This window comes from Carettochelys insculpta, chromosome 13 (assembly GCF_033958435.1).
Source record: "Carettochelys insculpta isolate YL-2023 chromosome 13, ASM3395843v1, whole genome shotgun sequence".
Classification (NCBI taxonomy): domain Eukaryota; kingdom Metazoa; phylum Chordata; order Testudines; family Carettochelyidae; genus Carettochelys; species Carettochelys insculpta.
Window position 1 is genome coordinate 2,468,039 of NC_134149.1, and position 21,939 is coordinate 2,489,977.

General features: G+C 46.4%; 1 protein-coding gene across 2 annotated transcripts in view; it reads left to right on the forward strand.

Moving 5' to 3' along the window:
- Nucleotides 1–1,264: 1,264 nt before the first annotated feature.
- The window catches only part of PLS3 (plastin 3), an 85,532-nt gene continuing 64,857 nt past the window's right edge, over nucleotides 1,265–21,939 (forward strand). Inside the window, exon 1 of one of the 2 annotated variants that reach the window (XM_075007499.1) lies at nucleotides 1,265–1,392. The gene's annotated coding sequence lies outside the window, so the exon portion shown is untranslated. Of the gene's footprint in view, nucleotides 1,393–1,647; nucleotides 1,713–21,939 lie in introns of those variants that run through there. The other variant, XM_075007496.1, reaches the window with a different exon arrangement.

Consider the following 21,939-nt stretch of genomic DNA (forward strand, 5'->3'; position numbering starts at 1 on the left):
ATGTTCAATGAAGGAAGGGCTTTATTGACTATATAAATGAGTCACATCAGGCTGAACCTCAACATTACACATGGTATAATCATTTCCATGGATATACCCTAAAGTGCCTCAAACCTCAGATCATAATTGTAATTCGGATGCTGCCCTGGACTTGTAAATGAATTAATAGATTCACATGCTGTGGAATAACTTCAGTGGTGTCTTGAGGATGCAGAAAAAAGGACCAGAAAACAGGCTATTTGTAGATCTACAGTATGTCATATACTTTGCCCTCTCATTCACTAGACAAAGGGGCGCCTGCTTCGTGCTAGTTTGAGTAAGGCAGGAGAGAAACTTGTCTGTATTTTCTGACTAGTCAGCGTTTCCAAACTTACCTCCTCTCAGACTCTTTCATGTTGCTAACTGCAACAGTTTGACAAGTAGGAATTTTTAAAAGTCAATTTTTTGTTACAAACCCAACAAGGCTGATAACAGGTAGGATTAGATTACAGTAAAATGTGCTGTTAAAGGGAAATATTTGCCTCCTCTCATCAGCATTACAGAGCACAAAACAGAGATGGATCATTATAACCTAATCACTGTGATTTACATAAGAACTAATCTAATCAAATGATGACTATGCAAGACAGCCAGACTTACAATGCCATACTTGCAGATAATAGAAATAAAAAAGGTTACAGGAAGAAAATCTAATGTTGTCTCTGCTAAGGTGGAGAGGAACCTGGCCCTGTGAACAGGGTTCAGCTCTGAGGAAGTGGGTCTCACCCGATACATATTTTAAGGTAACAAAGACATAGCTGTGTTAGTCTGTACACTACCAAAACAAAAAAGCAGCCCCGTAGCGCTTTAAAGGCGAACCAAATAACTGAGTAGGTGGTGAGGGTGAGCTTTCGTGGGACAGACCCGCTTCTTCATACCCTGGAGAAGTGGGTCTGTGCCCCCGAAGCTCGCCACCTAATAAATCATTTGGTTAGTCTTTAAAGCGCTACCGCGCTGCTTTTTTGTTTTGACACTTTAAGGCACTACGAGAGGGCTCGTTATTAGCGCAGCCACCGACCAGCAGCGCCAGCCTTTGAGCCCAGGATCCGCGCCCCCCCGCCCCGCACTCTGGTTTGCAGCCCGGGCGGTGAACCTGCAAAGACAGGCTGCCGCCGGCCGGCTGCCCGGACAGGGTCGCGTTACGCAGCCTGCTCGCTGGAGCTCCCGGCAGGCGGGCCCACGGCCGCTGTCCGAGCGGTCACAGACACGCGCGCGCACCCGCTTCGCGAGCGGAAAGCAAGGCCCGCACCGCGCTGCCCGGAGCGCTCCGAGGGGCCCGGCCCGGCCCGGCCGCAGCGGCGCCGCGCCCGCGGGGACCAGCACGTGCAGGCAGGGCGGGAGCTCCGCGGCCAGGTGAGAGGCGGGCTAAGGCCCCCCCCGGGCCGGGCCGGGCCGGGCCGGGCGCGACCCACGCGGGACCCAGCAGCGCCGGCCCACCGGCCTGAGACCCCTCCTGGGCGGGGCGGGGCGGGGCGGTCCCACCCCTTCCCCCGGAGTGACTCTCGCGGCGCCCAATGGGCGGCCCGCGGCGGGCTTGACGTGCGGGCGGCCGGGCCAATCCCCCGGCGCTGCCCGCTGGCCAGCCCCGCCCGGCCCGGCCGCGGCGAGGTCTCTGGCGCTGGCTGAGGCGAGGGCCGGAGCCGGCGGGAGCGGGAGCGGCAGCGGCGCGCAGCGTGAGTGGCGGGCGGGGGAGCTGGTGGCGGCGGCTCGGCGGCGAGGAGCTCAGGCGCCCCCCCCCCCCCCGGCAGCGCTCCCCCTCTCACAGCCCCTCAGCAGCGGGGGCCCCCGGGTGCGCGACCCCGGGCACGTCAAGCGCCGGGGCGGCGGCGGCGGCGGCGGGACCCCCAGCCCTGCCCCGGGCGGGGCGCGCGGCCACTTCGCTCCCCTCGGGCGGGGCGGGGGGTCTGGCTGCGGGCGGGCGAATAACTGACCCTGAGACCCGCCCGTGGGCGGGGCGGGGCGCTGGGACTCGTACCCCCCCCCCCGTCCCCCAGTTCCGCACCTTGGCTTAACATTCGCCACCTCCTGGTCCGGGGAAGCGCCGCCGCTCGCTCCGGGGTGTCCCCGCACCCCGCATCCCCTCGTCGCGGGGCGGGGCGCGGCTTGGCTAAACCACCTGCGGCTTTGTCGGAACAAACCAGCTGTCCGGTAGCGCTGTCGAGACGAACGGAATAGTGTCTTGGGTGACCAGCTTTGGCGGGACAGACCCACGTGTTAGCTCACAGCGCTCCCGGGGCGGGCTCGGTAGAGAAAACACAGGGGCCCGAACAGTCTTGTCAGCGTTGGCAAGTCAGAAAAAATATTGTAATTGTTGGCAAATTGGAAAGGGGTTGGGGTGGGGAAGGGAAGTGTTAGGTCAAACATCAGAGTGTGCGAGAGAGCCCTTGTCATGGGTCAGGTAATTGCTGTCCCTGTTCAAACCCCATGTTAACGCGTAGAAGTTGAATATGAACTTTAGTTCTGAACATTCTCCCTGTAGAAGGTTGTCCAAGTCTCCTCTCTGCAGAACACAGGCTCTCAGGTCTTTAACAGGATGGCCCACTCTGTGCAAGTGCTGGCTGACAGGTTTGTGTGTGTGGAGTTTTTTGATGTCTGCTCTCTATCCAGTATCAGAGAGGGAGCCATATTAGTCTGTATCTTTGAGAACAACAAGAAGTCTTGTGGCACCTTATAGACTAACAGATATTTTGGAACATAAGCTTTCGTGGGCAAAGACCCGCTTCGTCAGATCGTGAGTGGGGGGGGTGGTTTCAGAGGGGTATTTAAAGAATGGGGTCCCAGTAAAAGGGAGGACCAGAGCTGACAAGGTCTGTTCAGTCAGGGTGGAAAAGGCCCATGGCAATGGGGCGTGCTGCAAGGAAAAGTTCCAGGTTTAGTATTATTGTGGTACTGTATAGCCTGTGGTTGCTAGTGAGAATCCTCATAAGGTTAGCAAGTTGTCTGTAGGAGAGAACAGGCCTGTCACCTAGGGCCTTCTGAAGCATGGCATCATGATTTAGGACAGGTTGTAGATCGTTAATGATGCATTGTAGTGGTTTGAGTTGGGGGCTGTAGGTAATGAGTGGTGTTCTGTTGTTGGTTTTTTTTAGGGGCCTATCTTGAAGTAGTCGCTTGCTGGGTATTCATGTGGCCCTGTTGATTTGTTTTTTTTTTTTGTTTTTTTATTTCTTATTTCTCCTGGTGGGTAATTCAGGTTTATGAATGTTTGGTAGAGATCTTGTAGTTTTTGGCCTCTGTCAGTAGGATCAGAGCAGATGCAATTGTATCTCAGGGCTTGACTGTAAATGATGGATTATGTGGTGTGTGCAGGATGGAAGCTAGTGGCAAGTAGGTACGTGTAGCAGTCAGTAAGTCTCTGGTAGAGAGTGGTATTGATCTGGCCATCAGTGATTTGTACTGTAGTGTCCAGGAAACATATCTCTCATGTGGAGAGGTCAAGGCTGAGGTTGATGGTTGGGTGCAGATTGTCAAAGTCGCTGTGGAATTGTTCTAGAGTGTCCAAATGATAAGATTTCATAAGTAAAGGAGGGGTGGTAGGAGACAAGAGCTGAGGAATTGTTGAGGAATCAAAAAATCTCCAAACACACAAACCTGTCAGCCAGCACTTTAACGGAGTGGGCCATTCTGTAAAAGACCTGAGAGTCTGTGTTCTGCAGAAGAGAGATTTTAACAACCTTCTACAGAGAGAATGTTCAGAATTAACATTCATATTCAAATTCAACACATTAACACGTGGTTTGAACAGGGACAGCAATTACCTGACCCATTATAAGTATCAGAGAGGTAGCCGGGTTAGTCTGTATCTTTGGGAACAACAAGAAGTCTTGTGGCTCCTTACAGACTAACAGATAAACTTTCACGGGCAAAGATCCGCTTCGTCAGATGCATGACTCACACATCTGACGAAGCAGGTCTTTGCCCACGAAAGCTTATGCTCCAAAGTATCTGTTAGTCTGTAAGGTGCCACAGGACTTCTTGTTGTTCTCAAAGATACAGACTAACATGGCTACCTCTCTGATGCTTAGAATGTTCACTTAATTTTGGAATTAATTACAAAAGTAGTTAAAATTGCCATGTCTGCTAATCAGGTACAAGGGGTGCTATGTATTTCCCCCCTGCCCCCACCTCCCCTTTCCAGTTGTCTGATTTCTCATGAAAATGGGTAGGCTTTTGGAATTTCATGGTCATTGCACATTCAGTACTTGGATGGTGATCTGTGTAGCCATAAACTTACCAACCATCCCCTGGCCGGAATGCCCCCTCTATATTACTGGGTATGGTCCTGTGGGGCAAATACCTTCTGCGGTACCTCAGTGATGTGTTAGCTCAGGGATGGGCAATAATTTTTGATGCGGGAGGGAAGAGGGTGCTTCAAGATTTTAACAAGTGGTTAAGCTCCAAAATATCTGTTAGTGTATAAGGTGCCACCGGACTTCTTTTTGTTCTCTGAGCCATTATAAGGACTCTTTCACACACTTTGATGTTTGACCTAACACTTACGTCCCCACGCCCTGCTCTTCTGTCTGATTTGCCAACAATACTAACAATTTTTCTGGTTTTTCAACCTTGATAACAATTTTTGGATCTCTGTGCTTTATATATTGAGTCTGTTCTGGTAAGGCTGTGATCTGAAGAAGTGGGTCTGTCCCACAAAAGTTCATCACATAATACATTATTTTGTTAGTCTTTAAAGTGCTACATGACTACTTTTTTGTTGTGGTAGAAGACAGACTAACAGGACTCTCTCTCTGTTTACTGTTTAAAATGCAGGTTTGATACAGTTCTGAGAGAGTGCCATTGAGACTATTATTACATGTTACAAAATCCCAGTGGAATACATGTGCACAACGAAAGCCATGCTTCCTGTTTTTGGTCTCTTCTGCAGATGGACTAGAAAATATAATAGCTATTTCAGATGAAACATTTTCTATGAGAATTCAGATGCATTGTTCAAACAGTGACACTTGTGAAGTTTCAAATGAGTCTAGGAAGAGATAATCCAAAATGAAAACCTTCATACTGACAGAATTCTAGTCTTTAATTTTAAAGAAGACAGCTGGTATGTGACTAGAAAATAGCTGCAGAGATCAACGTGTATATATTAACACTGTAGATTTTAATATATAGAAATTATCAATATTCAAGAAGACACCTTGTTCAAAGGGGACCTTTTGGTCTCCTGGTAGTTGAGGACTATATTTCTTGGCTGCTAATGGATTGAAGGATGACCATTTAAATGTAATGTTCTGCAACTGTTTATTCATCCATGTACAGTTGTGTATATGGTCTACTGGAATGCTTAATGTACAGTTGTGATTCCAGGTCTACTGGAATGCTTCCAATCATGCTACGATGGGCCGGATTACTTTATTTAATAAATAAATAAATGTGCTGGAAAGTAGCTCTCTAGAAGCAGACTTACAGCACTGTTGTTACCACAATTTGCTAGTACTACGAAGCATGATTTTTGAACAATTTGAGGATGTTCTTTGGTTGTGACTGACCTCTTTGGAAGGAGTTCTCCTTTTGCGGAAGATAGATCACTTAATCTTTGTCTAGATTAAAAGAACACAGCAATGATTATTTAATTCACTCCTTTTCTATTTAGCCTTGTGTGATTTTACTGAGTGAGTCTTTGTTCTTTTATCAAAACTAATCTGATAAGGTTCTCCTTTTTATAAATGGTGAAATAACGCTGGAGAGAACAAAGTTTCTAGAAACATACACTTCATTAAAGTTAAGTTGCTTTATTGTAGTGGTTTTAGTAGTGGCTGGAGCACTGGGATTGGTGACAACATCAAATGGTGAACTGATAGCATGCTTGGAAATCTCAGAAAAATGCAGGGGAACTCCCTTCTCCTGATGCTTTCTGTGCTCCCAGTTTCACTCCAGAAATGTAAACTGTTCTGGAATTCAGAGTGTTTGTGGAGGTGACTGCCATCCTGTGAAGTGACTTTACTTGTTGAGCTTACCTGTTTAGGACCACTTAGTCACTTTCTGGGTGAATTGTACTTTAAAAGAATAACTCAGCATTTCCCAAACTCATTTGGTCTTGGAACACTTTTGGGCTTGAAATATATTGATGGAACAAACACATGCTTGGTCTAGAGGGTAGCAGGGTTTCATGCTGAAAAATTGGTGCACATGATGCTCAAAAGTTGATTTGAGTTAATTTTTAAGTGTCTTTTTGTTTTACAAAGAACAAAAAATAACAAGAGAAAGTCATCTGAATGAATAACTAATGTCCTTATGGTAGGAGGATGGTTAGCATCCCTAAAGTTAAGTATAAAAATTAAGTACAAACCCAAACATCAATACAACAGCTGAAAGAAGGAATGGTTAGTGTCGTTCTTTTGTACAGAAATAGAAAGGACATTATTGTGCAAAAAAGGACTGGCCTTTCTTAAAGGTTAAAAAACATTTTGATGAAAAAGAAACAAAACAAATTAGGTATGGAATACATTTTTACATTTTGTGTTTTTATAGATTTGTTGTTTTTTACAGAAAACTACTGGAAGATAAAAAACTCACACTACTTAACGGGAAGAGTGTTTTTGTATCTCTGTTTCATCACGAATCATAAGTATACTATTATGAATGCATTTTATATTAACGTACCTATAATTTAAATACTATTCAAATACCTTAGTATTTTTGATACATACATAATTTCTTATTTTATACTTTAGAAGGAAAAATATTGCTAGCATCAAAATTTTTCCACGGAACACCTATTCACATCGCATGGAACACCAGTGTTCCATGGAACACAGTTTGGGAAATACTGGAATAACTAATTTTCTCTGCAGGAGTTGAGTTACAAGAGTTTTGACTGTTAAAGATGGCTACTTTTCTGTTTTTTTTTTTTTTTCCCCCCTCACTGCTATCCTCCCTTTCTGTTAATTCCTAAAGGATTCATTGAATGAAATTATTGTTCCTAGCACTTGCCGGAGGTCCCAGCAAGTGGTAACACCATTTCATTCGTTGTATAATGAAGCCTAATTTTAGAATGATTTCTTGTGTCACTTTATTGGGTCAGGTGCTCAAGTATTTGCAGGATCAGCACCTTAATTACTTTTCTCCATGATATTTGTATTGATCTTAGCAGGGGGAAATTAACCTGTATCTACTATATATTTGAGAGAGTTTGTGCATCTGTCTGTTCGAGAACTTTTAAATGGTTATAAGAGCTAGGCCCGCCAAATTTGATATGCAGCTTTATCTTATCATAACTTAAAGCAAGAGAAGGGTTTGGTTATGCCAGGAAAATGGGATGTTCCTGGAATGAGATTTTCTCAGAAAACCATATAGAAAAGAGACAATCACCAGGCAGATGACAGGGGCTAGATGGGGTGCCTCTCACCTCCTACATGCTCTTGGGGGTGGAGTGGGGAGGACTGAAGGTCCTTGTCCACATACCAGATTCATATGGGAACATTGGTGGCTTTTCTCCTTTGTCGGGAGTGAAGGGAAATTGAACAGTTTGCTGTTTTCCTTGCTCTGGTTGGAGAATACGGGGGGGAAGATAAATCTGGACCTGCTCCAGCCAGGGAACATGCACCCCTTCCCTTGCTGTGCCTTCTGTAGCTGCAATGGCTGTGGAGAAGCGCTTCTCACTTGGCCCAAGCTGCTGTGGTGAGAGAAGGCTTGGGTAGTCCTCTCTCCCTGGGCAGCCCCATACTCAACCCCTCCTTTCCAGCCCCATTCCAGAGCAATCATTTACATGAAGCATGTACGTTTTCATTTTCATTTCCAAAAAATAAATTAATTGTGTTAAGGACCTGAGTAATGCCAGGTAAATCTTCTAATGTGTGTATACACTCATACAAGTGTATTTTAGGTAAAACAAAAAACATGACTGTGAAAGTACAAAACTGTCTTCATCAAATATCTGAACATTCTAGCATGGTTTTGGTGTTCATCAGTCGATCAGTTAAAATGCCAGTCACATCTTTTAAAATTATGGATAATGGTGTTCACCTTTACTGCCAAATGAGATGTGCACTTAATACTACATGAATGCTGGTTATTGAATCAAGGAAATGCGAAGATTATATTTTCAGCAAAGGCCAAATAAATACATATCCAGATTTTCATTAGTACAATAGAATAACTTAAATAAAATAGAACAGTGTTCACTATGGTCAAAACTTTTCCTAATATGGGGCAATCGCTGATTTGTTGATGTGAATTAGCTTTTGTGGCTCTTAAATTCCAAGCAAAATGTTGTTGTTGTTTTTTTAAAAAAGGCTCCAAAGAGAAATGTCTCTGACTTTTGTTAGAGAGATCTGTTTCCCAAGATGGCTTTCATGTGAATTGCCAGTGGCAAAGGAAATGACTGTTACAATGTTTGGCCTGCTTGCGCTGGTTGGACATGATGGATTGGATTTCATAGAGCCCCAGTAAGACTCTGTAAAATAGCAGCTGCAGTTTGCACTGCACCCCAGAACAGAATGCTGGTGATGGGACTGAAATGTGTGTAAACTGTCTAAATTGACAGCTATCAGTTAGAGATGTTAAAACAGTTATCCATTTAACTATTTCAACTCTGGGCCTGTCACCTGGTTCCACTGTGGTGCTGACTGGCCTGCTGGCCTCTTCACAGCTGGGACTGCCCCAGCCTGGTGTCAGTGGCAGGGGCTGGTTAACCAGTTAACCCTTAAGCATACTAGAAAAACTTATGCCTGCGACTGTGCTTAACGGTTAACTGTTATAACATCCTCAGTATGAATGAGCATGAAATACCGCTGATTCAGAAATTAGTCTGTAGTGTTATGGTCAGAGAATGTCTTGAGAAAGCAGAGAAAATGAATGACATTTTAATTCCCTATGCTAATAAACAAGGCCCTACTAAATTTATGATCCATTTTGGTCAATGATCATAGGATTTTAAAAATAATGAATTTCTGCTATTTAGAGCTGCACTTTCACAGTGTTATAATTGTAGGGATCCTAACCTAGACAGGAGATGAGTGTGGGGGAATCGCAAAGTTACCATGTGTGAGGGCTTATGGTATTGTTACCATTATTTTTGTGTTGCTGCCTGTAGATCTGGGCCCTCAGTTAGTGGCTTCCAGCTCTGAAGGCTGCAGCACAGATGAAAGGGTGGCGTTATACTGTATTGCTGCCCTTATTCTATGCTGCCATCTCTGAAGATGATATAGATGTGAGGGTGGCATTACCATGATCCTTCTGCCCCAAAATAACCTTATCAACTCCTGGAACTTGCTTTAGGGGAGTTTGAGAAGCACTAGTTTCCCTGGTGAAGCCTATGCTATAGGGTAGAAGCACACAAAAGACCAGATTTTGCAGGGAAATAAGATTTCACAGTCAGTGACGTTTTTCGTGGCCCTAAATTTGTTTGGGTGGGCCCTACTAATATATGATTGACAAAATTAAGTTGCAGGCAAAGTAAACCAGACTTTACAATGAAATCCTACTTTGAAGCATGCAGAGAGTCAAAGTCTATTATAATGAAGTAACGGAAATGTGCGATACCATTTTTGTGCTGATACTTGCTGGTACTGAGTACTGGCACTTCGGCAGCCCCAGCTGTGGGATTGGCTGGGGGTGGGGTGTGGGGAGCCTGACAACCAAAGCTGCATGGTAGGTTTAACTTTTTCACTTTTGTAACAAAGGAGCCCTCTTCCCTCTAACAAATGTTGGGAAACAGCTGCTGTGTGACGCGTGTTAGCATTTATGTGACTGACTGCACAGTAGTTAATATATATTAAGCAAGCTGTGGTTTATGTAACTTCACGATGGCTACATTCATTTGAAAAAGTTTATTCTGTAAAGTTTTCTAGAAACTTGCAGAACTGGATCCATGTGTGAAAAGCTGCTTTAGTCCACACGAGAGTTAAGCGCTGTGGCTGAAGTAAGTTTTTAAATCTCCCAGATAGACTTGGCAGAAATGCAGAAAGCACTTCTTGAATATCCACTCATCCCTCACTATATGAGCACAACTGGTTCCCAACTTTCTGCTCGTAGGCAAACACTTGTAAGAGGGACACTAAATTCCCATTAAAATACATGTAAAATTCTCTGATTTGTTTCAAGTGCTCGTAATTTGGGGAAGGAGAGGCAGCAGGTGGTGCTGCTTTTGAAAGGTAATTGAACTTTGGGTTTGGGGTGGGATGGGGTTGGAGAAGATTAAAGGCTGGGAGCAGTTTGGGGCCATGAGAGGGAGGAAAGGTTAAAACCTGATGGCAGGTTGGGTTGGTGGGGCAGGCGACGGAGGTTAAGATTATGGCAGGTGGGGTTCAGGCTCTTGCGGGCTGTGGGTCTGCAGGGGTTAATAAGGCGTCTATGGGGCGGCTGGGTGGGGTTAAGGCTGTGGCAGGTTGGGTCTGTGAGGTCAGCAGGGTGTCAGGCTGCAGTGGGTTGGGTCTGCAGGGCCAGTGGGGGTAGGGGGTCAGGCTGTGGCAGGTTGGATGCGCAGGGCTGGGTGTGGGGGGGTGTCAAGCTGTGGTGGGTTGAGTCGGGTCTGCAGGGTGGGCGTTAAGGCTCGCATTAGTGGGGGGAGTTCACTTGTCTAGTAAACAAAGAAAGGTATATGTGTCCCTTGTTTTAGCGAGTACTCGTAAGTAAAGTACTCATTTAACGAGGGATGTGTGTATTTTGTTCAAGTAGGCTAGTAATACAGTCTACTTGAAACAGAATAAACATGAAGTCCTGTGGCACCTTATAGATGAACAGTTATTTTGGAGCATAAGCTTTCATGGGCAAAGACCCGCTTCTTCAGATGCATGAGTCAGTGGGTCTCTGCCCGTGAAAGCTTATGATCTAAAATACCTGTTAGCGTATAAGGTGCCACAGGACTTCTTGTTGTTTTTTGCCAATACAGACACTCAACGGCCTCTCTGGTACTTGAAACACAATAGTAAGGGAACCTATCTTGTGTAGGGCAAGTCATGAGTTTCTAATTTCTTTTTTTGTGCTGTTTGTTTTTTTAATGAAATGGCAAAACATCTCTCTGACATTCCCCTCCCAGATATTTAGACGTGTATCTGTTAGTATCCTCATGCATCTGCTGTCATTTGACATTTGAGGAGCTAGGCTATTGTATAGGCAATGATGACTGTATTTGCATTTTTTGTGACTAACTCAGATGAATTCTGCGTACAAATGCTTCTGTCAATATCTGGGAAAATGGTGCCTGCCCGCGCACCTGTCAGGTTCGGTTAGGTGGGGGCAAAGAGCGTGGTGTTAGACCACTCTAAATTAACTACCCAAAAACTTGTTCTGGGTCATGCAGCTCAGCCACACTCAGATCTCTGAAAAACAAGACTTAGAATATCTGCAGTGTCACCTTACCTCTGCCCCTTGGAGCTGGTAGTAGCCTTTGGGGATATTCCAATAATCATTTGTCTGTAAGTAGACAATGCCGTTTGTGCTCTAGCGGTTTGAATTCCAGCCTTTTTTTTTTTTTTGCATTCCAGCTGTATTCATTGTTGAACTATATTGGACAGTGAAGGGATTATCTGGAGCAAATTGGAGGCGATTTTTGTGTTAAATGAGGTGCCATGTGTATCTTAATGGTTCAGATATGCCTCTGAGGTGCATAGGGTTGTTTTGTCATGGGACTTTTGGCATGGGTCACACATGTAACTGGTCTCCAGGGCTTAGGGAGGTAGGTAATGTCTGTTTGCTCTGCCTGACCTCAACCTAAGTTTTGCCTTCGAAGTTCTATAGCGTTTGTGTGCTCTGTTCCCAGTGGGTTTTGTAGCATCTGAAGGGACGGAGTGCAAGTTAGCTTTGGCACGTTGGGTACGTTGATCAGAGTGAAGATTTAAAGTTATGTTTAGGGATGGTGTGCCCCTTCCCTTTTTTGCTTTAGGATTTTCAGATATTTGAATATAGCAGAACCTGTATCCTTCCAGCAACTGTAACTTTGAGTTAATAACATTTTCGGGCAGTTAACTTCTGTTTTGATTAAACAATTTCTCAGCCCTCACATAACCCACAGCCTGGCTCTCTACTACTCTAGCTCTTTGGCAATGGTTGATTGGCACAGAAGACACTTGACACCTGTGAGCCTCTCTGTTGCTTCACATCATCTCCTTGTTTCCCATCTCTCCACGTCTTCAACACATGCAGGTCCTCTCCTCCCCACTGAGGAGCAGACCATGTCAGCTTTCTGCTGTCAGGGCATAGGTGTCAACTCCATGGGCACTCAGGGGCTGGAGAACCCACGGCGGGGGCGGGGGGGGAAATTAGTGGATACTCAGCACACACGTGTGGCCAAGCTTCTACCCCACCCCCTCCAGTGCCTCACTCCCACTGGCAGTGTCAATGACCAGATCTCCCAGAACCTACTGCTCACCCCAGACATCTGTTTAGTGGCATGTGGGATACCCAGGGTGGGAGGAGGAGTGTGGATGAGGCATGGCGGGGTTGTGGTAGGGCAGGTTGTGGAGGTCTGGGGGAAGGGATAAATGTGGGTGGGGCAGAGGTGAGGGCTTGAGAAGGGGCTGAGGTGCTGAACACCCCCTAGCTGGAAGGGAAGTTGGCACATATGAATGTGGGGCATAGTTTGAAGCTGTGACAAATGGGGAGTGGTCGTGGGTGTAGGGAGAAGTTTGGTGGTGGAGGACTGATCAAGCCACTGACATCCTGCATTGCATAGCTCTGACCCCTTTCTTTCCTTCCCACATTCCCCTGCACTGGCTTGACCTTCTTCTCACTCTAGAAACAACAGCATAGGGGAATGTGAGCCTACCGTACTGGGTGCGGGTGGAGAGTAGACTCTGCAAGTCTGCTTTGTAATAGGGGGTATCCGTATCTGTGGATCATTTTTGCAGATATCAATTTTTTTATCTATGCTGAGTTCCAGTTGGTAGTCTTGGGTTCCTTCCTGTCAGGGGTTAGTAGAGGAGTTGGAGAGATCCTAAACCTGTACCCTTGGCCTTGTGGAGATGCTGAGGGGAGGAGTTGTTGGGTGACCCGGAGGGCTCAAAGGGCTCCATTTCCCTTCTCCCTCCCGGTATGTCACTGCAGAGGAAGGTGCCCAACTCTCCCACCATAATGATGCAAGTAAAGGTCCCTTTGAGGGTAATCCCTTAACTGTTGAGGGATTATGGCTTTTCTGTGTTCTTGGAAAGTGTTATCATCATCAAAACAGGTTTTCAGAAGCCGTGTGTTTGGGTGAACCTTGACACTAATAAGTCATTATCTGGCAGTTTGCAGGAGGCTTGGTAGCACAGCCCTAAGGGTAAAGGCTACATAGAAGCCAGTCCTTAATACCCTATAGGACTCCCAGCATCCTCCGTGTCCTCCCTCCCTTGTCTTCCTTTGCTCCTGGTTAGTCCCAGTGTTCAGGAAAAAGGTAGAGGAGCATGATCCATGCTTAACTTACCATAACACAGGGATTCACTTGCAGCTCAGCCAGAGTCTCTTTAATGCATCTCTTGCAGCTCTTTGCAGTACATGCTACTAAAACACTGTGATTTTCATTATTACCAATACAACAAGAAGTCCTGTGTCACCTTATAGACTAACAGAAATTTTGGAGCATAAGCTTTCATGGGCAAAGACCCGCTTTGTCAGACAGATGAGCTGGGGGAGGCGGGTTCCTTCCTCTGGAACCTCCCCCCCCCACTCATGCATCTGATAAAGCAGGTCTTTGCCCATGAAAGCTTATGCTCCAAAATATCTGTTAGTCTGTAAGGTGACACAGGACTTCTTGTTGTTTTTGAAGATACAGACTAACTCTGCTCCCCATCTGATAATTACCACCAATGAGGATACTTTCACTATGTTGTTAACCAAATGTAATTGGTAAAATAATACTTGGTCATTCCTGTTGCTGTGAGAAGACTGTATGTGTTCCCCGTTGTACTTTTTCAGTAGTACTGTAATATATAGCACTACAGTGAATACAACCACAAATTCACATGATAGTGGCTCTTTTGGGTAATGTTGGTCATTAATTTGGTTCCCTGAAGCACTAAGGCCTGAGTATCACTGCCTTATTACTACTGTCTCCTAGTCTCTGTAGTTCATTAAAGCTAATTTCTTTGGCAGTACTTTCAAAGTAGTATGTGAGCCTGCCAATGGGTTTTAGAGCACATTAAAACACTTGCTCTTGAACCAGGGCAAAGCTGCCAAAAGAAGCCTCGGCAGAAGGCACACTGAGAGCAACCAGTGCGCCTGGCATGCATTCTCTGAAAGCGGCGGGCTTCAGAGGCCACAGCACATCATCTTAAGCCATTCAGTTATTGTGACAGCAGACAGCCTGCAGACCTGGACTGAACCAACAGCTGGTCCTGCTGCACATAGGGCTTGCCAGACTCAGGCTGAGTGGGAATTCTGCCTGTTACTGACACTAGCTTTGCGATTGTTGTTTGGTTGTATTTCTATAGGCTGTGCAACCAGCGGGGCCGTGACCAGACCTGTTGTAGACAGTGGTCCCCTATGAAACCATTACTGTGGCTGCTGGAATAGCCTGGAGCATCACTTAGCCTGTAGGACTGCAACATTACTGACATATGCCCTGGCCATTGGGGTGGTGTGACATAATGTGCAGACTCCTGGCAGCACCAGCTCATGCACTGTGCCGGTCAGAGAAGGGGCATGGGATCCCCCAGAAGGCGCAAGGGGGACAAGTGGGACTGAAATGGAGTTTCTTCTGGGGACTTTGGTGCCCCCTTCTGGCAATGTCCCCAGATAACTGTCAAGTGTTTGCTGATGGGAAGCAGCTGAGTCACCTAAGAGCAGATATAAAATACATGTGTTCCAGGTGAGATGTTATATATGGGAAGGAATGTGGCACTGTGCTTGTGCAGTACTGTATTGCCTAGGGATTCAGTGCAACATTGTTACTTAATTCTGCATGTTGGATCTAAGGCCTGGGCCAGGTGAAAGGAACTTATTAAGAATTTTAGCAACAACATATCTATCCCCAGGCTGGAGAATTGCTATCTTAGCTCTATCTTCTGATTAGGGCTCTGCCAAATTCACAACTATGAATAATGTATCATAGACCCTAAAATCTGGTCTCGCACCATGTAATTTGGAGGTTTGTGTGCTTTTACTGTCTGCAGTACAGATTTCACAGGGGAACCCAGTGTTTCTCAAGTTGTAGGTGCTGACCCAAAAGAGAGTTGCAGGTGATCACAAGGTTATTTTAGGGAGCCATGATATTGTCACCCTTACTTCTGCATTGTCTTCAGAGCTGGGTAAACTGGAGAGTGACAGCTGTTGGCTGGGCACCACTTCTGAGGGCAGCACAACTACCAGCAGCAGCACAGAAGTAAGAGTAGTAATAGCATACCATGCCATCCTTTCTCCTGCATTGCTGCCTTCACTAGAAGTAAGGGTGGCAATGCCATACTATGCCATCCTTACTGCTGCACAGCTGTTGGTGGTAGCTCTGGATTCTGAAGGCAGTGTCGCTGCAACCAGCAGCAGCACAGAAATAAGGGTAACAGTACCGCAGCTGCCTTACAATAGCCTTGTGCTCCCCGACCCCTTTTTTGGGCCAAGAACCCCAGGATTCCAATACCATGAAATTGCACATTTCATGATTTCAGCTATTTAAACTTGAAATATTTAAAATCCGATGACTATGAAACTGACCAAAATGAACTGTTAATTTGGCAGGGCCATACTTCTGATGCTTAGAATAACAAGAAGTCTTGTGGCACCTTATAGACTAACAGATGTTTTAGAGCATAAGCTTTCGTGGGCAAAGACCCGCTGACTCATACATCTGATGAAGCAGGTCTTTTGCCACAAAAGCTTATGCTCCAAAATATCTGTTCGGCTATCAGGTGCCACAGGACTTCTTGTTGTTCTCAAAGATACAGACTAACACGGCTACCTCTCTGCTTAGAATGTTCACTTAATTTTGGAATTAATTACAGAAGTAGTTAAAATTGCCATGTCTGCTAATCAGGTACAAGGGGTGCTATGTATTTTCCCCGCTGCCCCCACCTCCCCTTTCCAGTTTTCTGATTTTTTTCATGAAAATGGGTAGGCTTTTGGAATTTCATGGTCATTGCACATTCAGTGCTTGGATGGTGATCTGTCTAGCCATAGACTTACCAGCCATCCCCTGGCCGGAATGCCCCCTCTATATTACTGGGTATGGTCCTGTGAGGCAGACACCTTCTGGCAGTACCTCAGTGATGTGTTAGCTCAGGGATGGGCAATAATTTTTGATGCGGGAGGGAGGAGGGTGCTTCAAGATTTTAACAAGTGGTTAAGGGCCACACTTCTCTGTGGAGGAGGTGTAGGGTCTGGGATGGTGTTTGGGTGAAGGAGGGGGTAATGACTTGGGGCACAGAGTGAAGGAGAGGATTCTGGCCTGGGGGAGGGATGTAGGAGGGCATTGCAGGGTTTGGGAGGGAGTTGTGACCTGGGGGTAAAGGGCGCAGAGGGGGTGGAATGCCAGATGTAGGCTCTGGCTTGGACGCCCTCTACCCAGGCTGCTGCTGGACAGTGCTCAGTCTGGCATCCTGCCTGTTGCAGCCCTTGGCATCTCCCTCCATGTGCTTTTCTGGCCTGTGCGCTGGGGTGAGGGAAGCAAGGGCTTCATGTGCTGCCCCTATCCCCAGCCCAGCCCCTGCACTGTCCCAAGCCTTATCACTGCAGTTAAGTTCTCTATCCATTCTCCCCCACTCCAACAATGAAGCACAGAAAGGCCCATGGAGGGAGCCGCCAGCTGCTTTGAACAGCCTGAGGCTGTGACGGTCAGGTAGCCTGCCTGAAAGTCCCACTGGGGTGTGCCACGGGATGAATCTGAAGGCTTGGTACAGGAAATCCAGCCTGTGGGCCACCTCTTGCTTGTCCCCGTGTTAGCTGGCTCTCCCTGGGAGGAAGGAAGAATGTTGCTTAATAATTCTATTGCCTGACTCCCACTCTCTCCCACCAGTCAGCTACACTATGTACCATACATTGGGTGGGTCTACACTTGCTCCCAACTTTGAAGTGGGAGTGTTAATCAGGGTGACGGGAGATTGCTAATGAAGTGTTGTGGTGAATATACAGCACTTCATTAGTGCAGGCACTTTGAAGTGCCTTTATTCCTCAAAATTTTGGGGAGTAAAGGCACCGTGAAGTAGCGTGGGAAGTTGGAAGTGCCCGCAGCTGCATGCATCCCGGCACTTCGAAGTTCGACACTTCAAAGTTGCTGCGGGGGAGAATTAACCTAATGAAGTGCTGCATATTCATCACAACACTTCATTAGTAATCTCCCATCACCCTGATTAACATGCTCCCTTCGAAGTTGGGGGCAAGTGTAGACAAGCCCATTGCGTAACTCTGCCTGAAGTGATATTTGGGAAGCAGTGACATGGGAGAAAGAAAATGGCTTACCGATGTCTTTGTGGACCCGTGTATGTATGCTGTGGTTGGTTGGCATATGGGGAGGGCTCCAGGTGAGGTGCATGATTTTAGTTCAGCACTGTTGATTGTTGCTCTTGCGTTTAATTTTCATGGACCAAATGTACCTTCTGGCCTGTTTCCTTTCTTTGTCCTGGCCTTGGTGAGGCTCAGAATTCCCTTTTCTGGCCCCTCAGCATGCTTTGGGGTGCAAACAGTCACATCTTTCCAAAGTGCTCAAGCAAGGTTCTCCTCCCCACCCACCCCAGCCCCGCCTGTCAGTGGAATGAGTCTGGGTGAGATGATGATTTTTTGTGCTACTCTTAAAGAGAAAACTGGTGCTTTTATTTTAGGGCCTTGCTTGAGTAACCCTATAGGAGAGAGAGCACCTACTGGTATTTTGATGTACCCATCCTTTTTAAAATCAAACAAAACACACTAGCGCAAACAGAGATTCATCACTTTGCTGGTTACACTCTGGCTGTTCTTGTCTAACAAGTAGACAAGGTGGGTGAGGAAATATCTTATATTGGACCAAAGTCTGTTGGTGAGACAGAGAAGCACGCTAAGCTCTTTTTCAGATCTGGGAAAGAAGCTCCTAGTCCCAGCTAAATGCAGGATGGAATATGTAACAAGTGTTGAGCAAGAGGGTAGATTAGGATGCTAATCAGGCACACAATAAAATTACCAAAGAATGACAACTTCCTGAAAGGAACATATCTAAAATAAGTCCTCTGTCAATTCATGTATAGTTTATCAGGCCGGTATGTTTCCCACTGAATAGAACTGCTGGGACTTAAGGGATCAGATGAAAAATCCAATGTGAGATTCTATGGAGGATGTGTTAGGCTGGGATACATTTAGATTAGGGGTTCCCAAACTTTCTGGCATGATGCCCCCTTTTTGATTTTTGAGAAACCCTCATGCCCCCCACCTCTTCTTTACTACCATCCAACCCCCTCTTTTAACAAAAACTTCAAATTGTAATTTTAAAATAACCACAGAAACTTGATATAAAAATAGAGAGGAAGCCGTGCTAGTCTATACACTATCAAAACAAAAAGCAGTCAAGTAGCACTTTAAAGACTAGCAAAATAGTTTATTAGGTGAGCTTTCGTGGGACAGACCCACTTCTTCAGACCATAGCCAGACCAGAACAGGACATAGCTGTTCTGGTCTGGCTGTGGTCTGAAGAAGTAGGTCTGTCCCACGAAAGCTCACCTAATAAACTATTTTGCTAGTCTTTAAAGTGCTACTTGACTGCTTTTTGTTTTGATATAAAAATGTTATTTAAAATTAAAACTAAGCACAAATAGTTTTTCTTGGCCCCTTGTGGGTGTCTGGTACAGCCCCAGCTGGCCATCTGTCTGAGCCCCATGCCAGCTGCCAAAGCTGCCCGCACCAGCCCCCTGCCCACCTGAGCTTTGTGCTGCCAGACCTACGCACCTGAGCCAACCCAGCCCCGCGAGCCGTGGGCCAGCTGTCTGCCTGCCTGACAGCTGTCCAAGCCCTGCGCTGCTGGGGCCAGCCTCCCACCCAAGCTGTGGGCCAGCCATCCAGTCCCCATGCTGCCAGGGCTAGCCACCAGCCTGCCAGTGCAAGCTGCCCAAGTCCTGCGCTGCTGGAGCCAGCAGCTCAAGCCCCGAGAGCTGTGAGTGGCCCACCCAAGCCCCTCCCTCTTCTAAGGTCAGGCAGCACCAGCCCCTAGCTCTTGCCTCATTCCCTTCCCCTGAACCAGGCACCCCTAGCTCCCCATCCTCCTTCCCCTCAACCCACTGTCACTCACCTTTGCAAGAAGCAGCTAGCTCCATGGGGAACTTCGCCGGCTGCCTGCTTTTTATAGCAGCTGCACTGGGTTGCCCACATAAAATGGTAGGGGCTGAGAGCCAGGAAGCAAAGACTGGCTCTTTCTTGGGGTAGGGGAATGGCCGGGGGCACATTCCCACTCCCCTATTTGGGAAACCATGGTTTAGATTATTGGCTTGAACTATTCACTGTGCCTTCAGGGTATGATTTAGTAAAGCTTTTCCTATACTAAGTGACCCCTGACTGAATCAGTAGTAGCAGTTTTACTGTATTGTCTCTAGCCTCCAGGTTTATCATTTCTGCTCTGTGCTCTTCAGCTCAGCGGTGCGTGCACAGAGGAATGACTAACTCCATCTATTTTCTCTAAATGCTCAGTTCCTAGAGTAGCAAGGTTGCAGCGTGCCGTGACAAGACAGCAAAACACAAAATGGCACCAGAGAGGAAGCTGATGTAAGTGCAGTGGCTCTTAGAAAATGAACCAGAAGGAATTGTGGTATGCTAATGGCAGAATGCACAGACCTTATCTGAGGAGCCTAGTATGCCTGCCCTGACCATGTTAAGCAGTGGTCTCCAAACTTTTGAAGCAGAAGATCTTTTTTTAATGTAAGTGTAAGCCAGGATGTGTATCAAACTCAAATACCCTTGTCCTGCCTTCTGCCCTACCCCTTCTCTGGGGCCACACCTTTCTCACTCAGTTTCATCACACTGGGTGAGGGGGTTGGGGGCAGGGCAGAATGACCTTGGGCCAAAGGGTGTGGAGGGTGGGAGGGGCTCAAGGCTGAACCTGAGGAGGGGCTTGGGGTACAGGAGGGGGTTCAGGATGTGAGCTCTGGCTGGGCACTGCAAATCTCATGTAGCTCCTGGGTAGTGGTACAGTGGCACTAAGGCAGGCTTACCCTCCACCCTGGCCCTGCGCCACCCCCAAAAGCAGCCAGCAAATCCAGCAGTGACTCCCGGGAGGCAGCGAGCAGGTGGCCCTGCGTCTCCCTGTTTCTGGCCAATAGAAACTGTAGAGGTGGTGCTGCCCTTGTCTGAGAGCCCCATGCACAGGGCCAGGGTGGGGGGAATCTGCCTTAGCTCCACTGCACTGCCAGACTGTTAGTGGCTGATTTCCTGCTTTGGCTCAATTCCAGGAGACTCCTGGCCAAGGTTCTGTGCATGGCTGGAAGAAATTAGAGGGCATGAATTTTGTTATGGACATCAATATTGAGGTAATGTGTAGGTGCACCACCAGTAGAAACCAAAAGACTAGATAAATTTTTTAAAAAATATGGTTACTGTATAGGGATAATTACTCCAGCTGCAATGCGGCAGGCGTCTTAGAACTCTCCACTTAAAGACTAAATAAAAGTAAAAGAGAGAAATAAAAATTATGAACTGCACAGAGCAGTAAAAAATCTAAACTAAGATACATTGAAAGAAGTAGCAACAATACAAGTATGGGTTTACATTCACAATACACATTGCCCCTTTATGTAGGCTAAGCATGTTCAGACAGAGGAGCAGCTGCCAGCAAGCTCCCTTTATCCCTAGCCCTGCTGTATCTCCGCTCTCTGTGGGGAGTGAGTACCAGTGTGTGAGGGGACATCCTGACATCAAGTCCTGCTACTCTGCCTCCCCCACCCTGCACAGAAAGCAGGAAGCTCCTGGAGGGCAGATGTAAGGCAGAAAGCCTTAGCAGCACAGCAGTGCTGGGGAGTGGCAATTTAAGGGCCAGCACTTGATAACCTCCCTACCAAACCAGTCAGGGTCACCTGTCAGAGGCTACAGGATCCTTATCTACTGGTTGGTGGTCAGTCATATAAAGACTGAGTTCTGGAGTTGTTAATTTTGGGCAAGAAGGTGGGGGAATGCATAGTCCTTAGTCCAGGGATGGATAGAAAGGGAGAAAAAAAGTATGGTCAGGAACAATTTGAATGATCTAGATAACTTCATATGAGTAACTGGAAAAGGAGGTAGAAAGGCCAAAGAAATTCTGACATCTAAAACAGACTGGATGTGTTCCTGTAAAGTGTGCATGTTATTGGGTTTAATCTAAAGGTGGGGGTGGGGGGGGAGAGAATAAAATGGCTTGTCATGTACAGGAGGTCAGATTTGATGATCTAGTGATTCCTTCTGGCTTTACGAATCTAGTTATGTAAATAACCACACTGAACTGATACTTTTGTGTGCAATTGTAACTTAAATATGGTGCTTTTGTATAGAAAATATGCTTGTTTTTCTTGTGCCGCAAAGAGTGCAAGTTTAAGGCAACTTCCTAAAGTACAGTATCCAAAACAGAATAAGTACTTTCTAATCCTGAACTAAACACAGGGCCCATCTCTTTGAAACATAACTCGCAACATAGTTTTGCCTCTCCCTTCCATTCTCTTTTCATAGAGATTGGATTTGTTTTGTATGAAGAAGCTAGTTCCCATTCCCTAAATAGAACTGTCAGCCTAAAAAGAGAGGTCACCAGACATCAGTCTTGCAGGAGACAGTTCAATGGCATGTTTTTGACCCGGCTATGGAGAGCCACACCTCATCCCAACTTGGATAAAAACAGTGTTCTTTCAAGAAAGCTAGAAGTTGTGTATGATGATGTGTTCATGCTTTAACAAAACAAAACAGCAGAAATGTAGCATTTTAAAGGCTACCAAAATGACTTACGTGGTGATGAGCTTTTGTGGGACAGACCCACTTCATCAGATCAATAGCATTTCCAGTATAGATATCAGTCTGTACTGGAAATGCTATTGATCTGTTGAAGTGGGTCTGTCTCATGAAAGC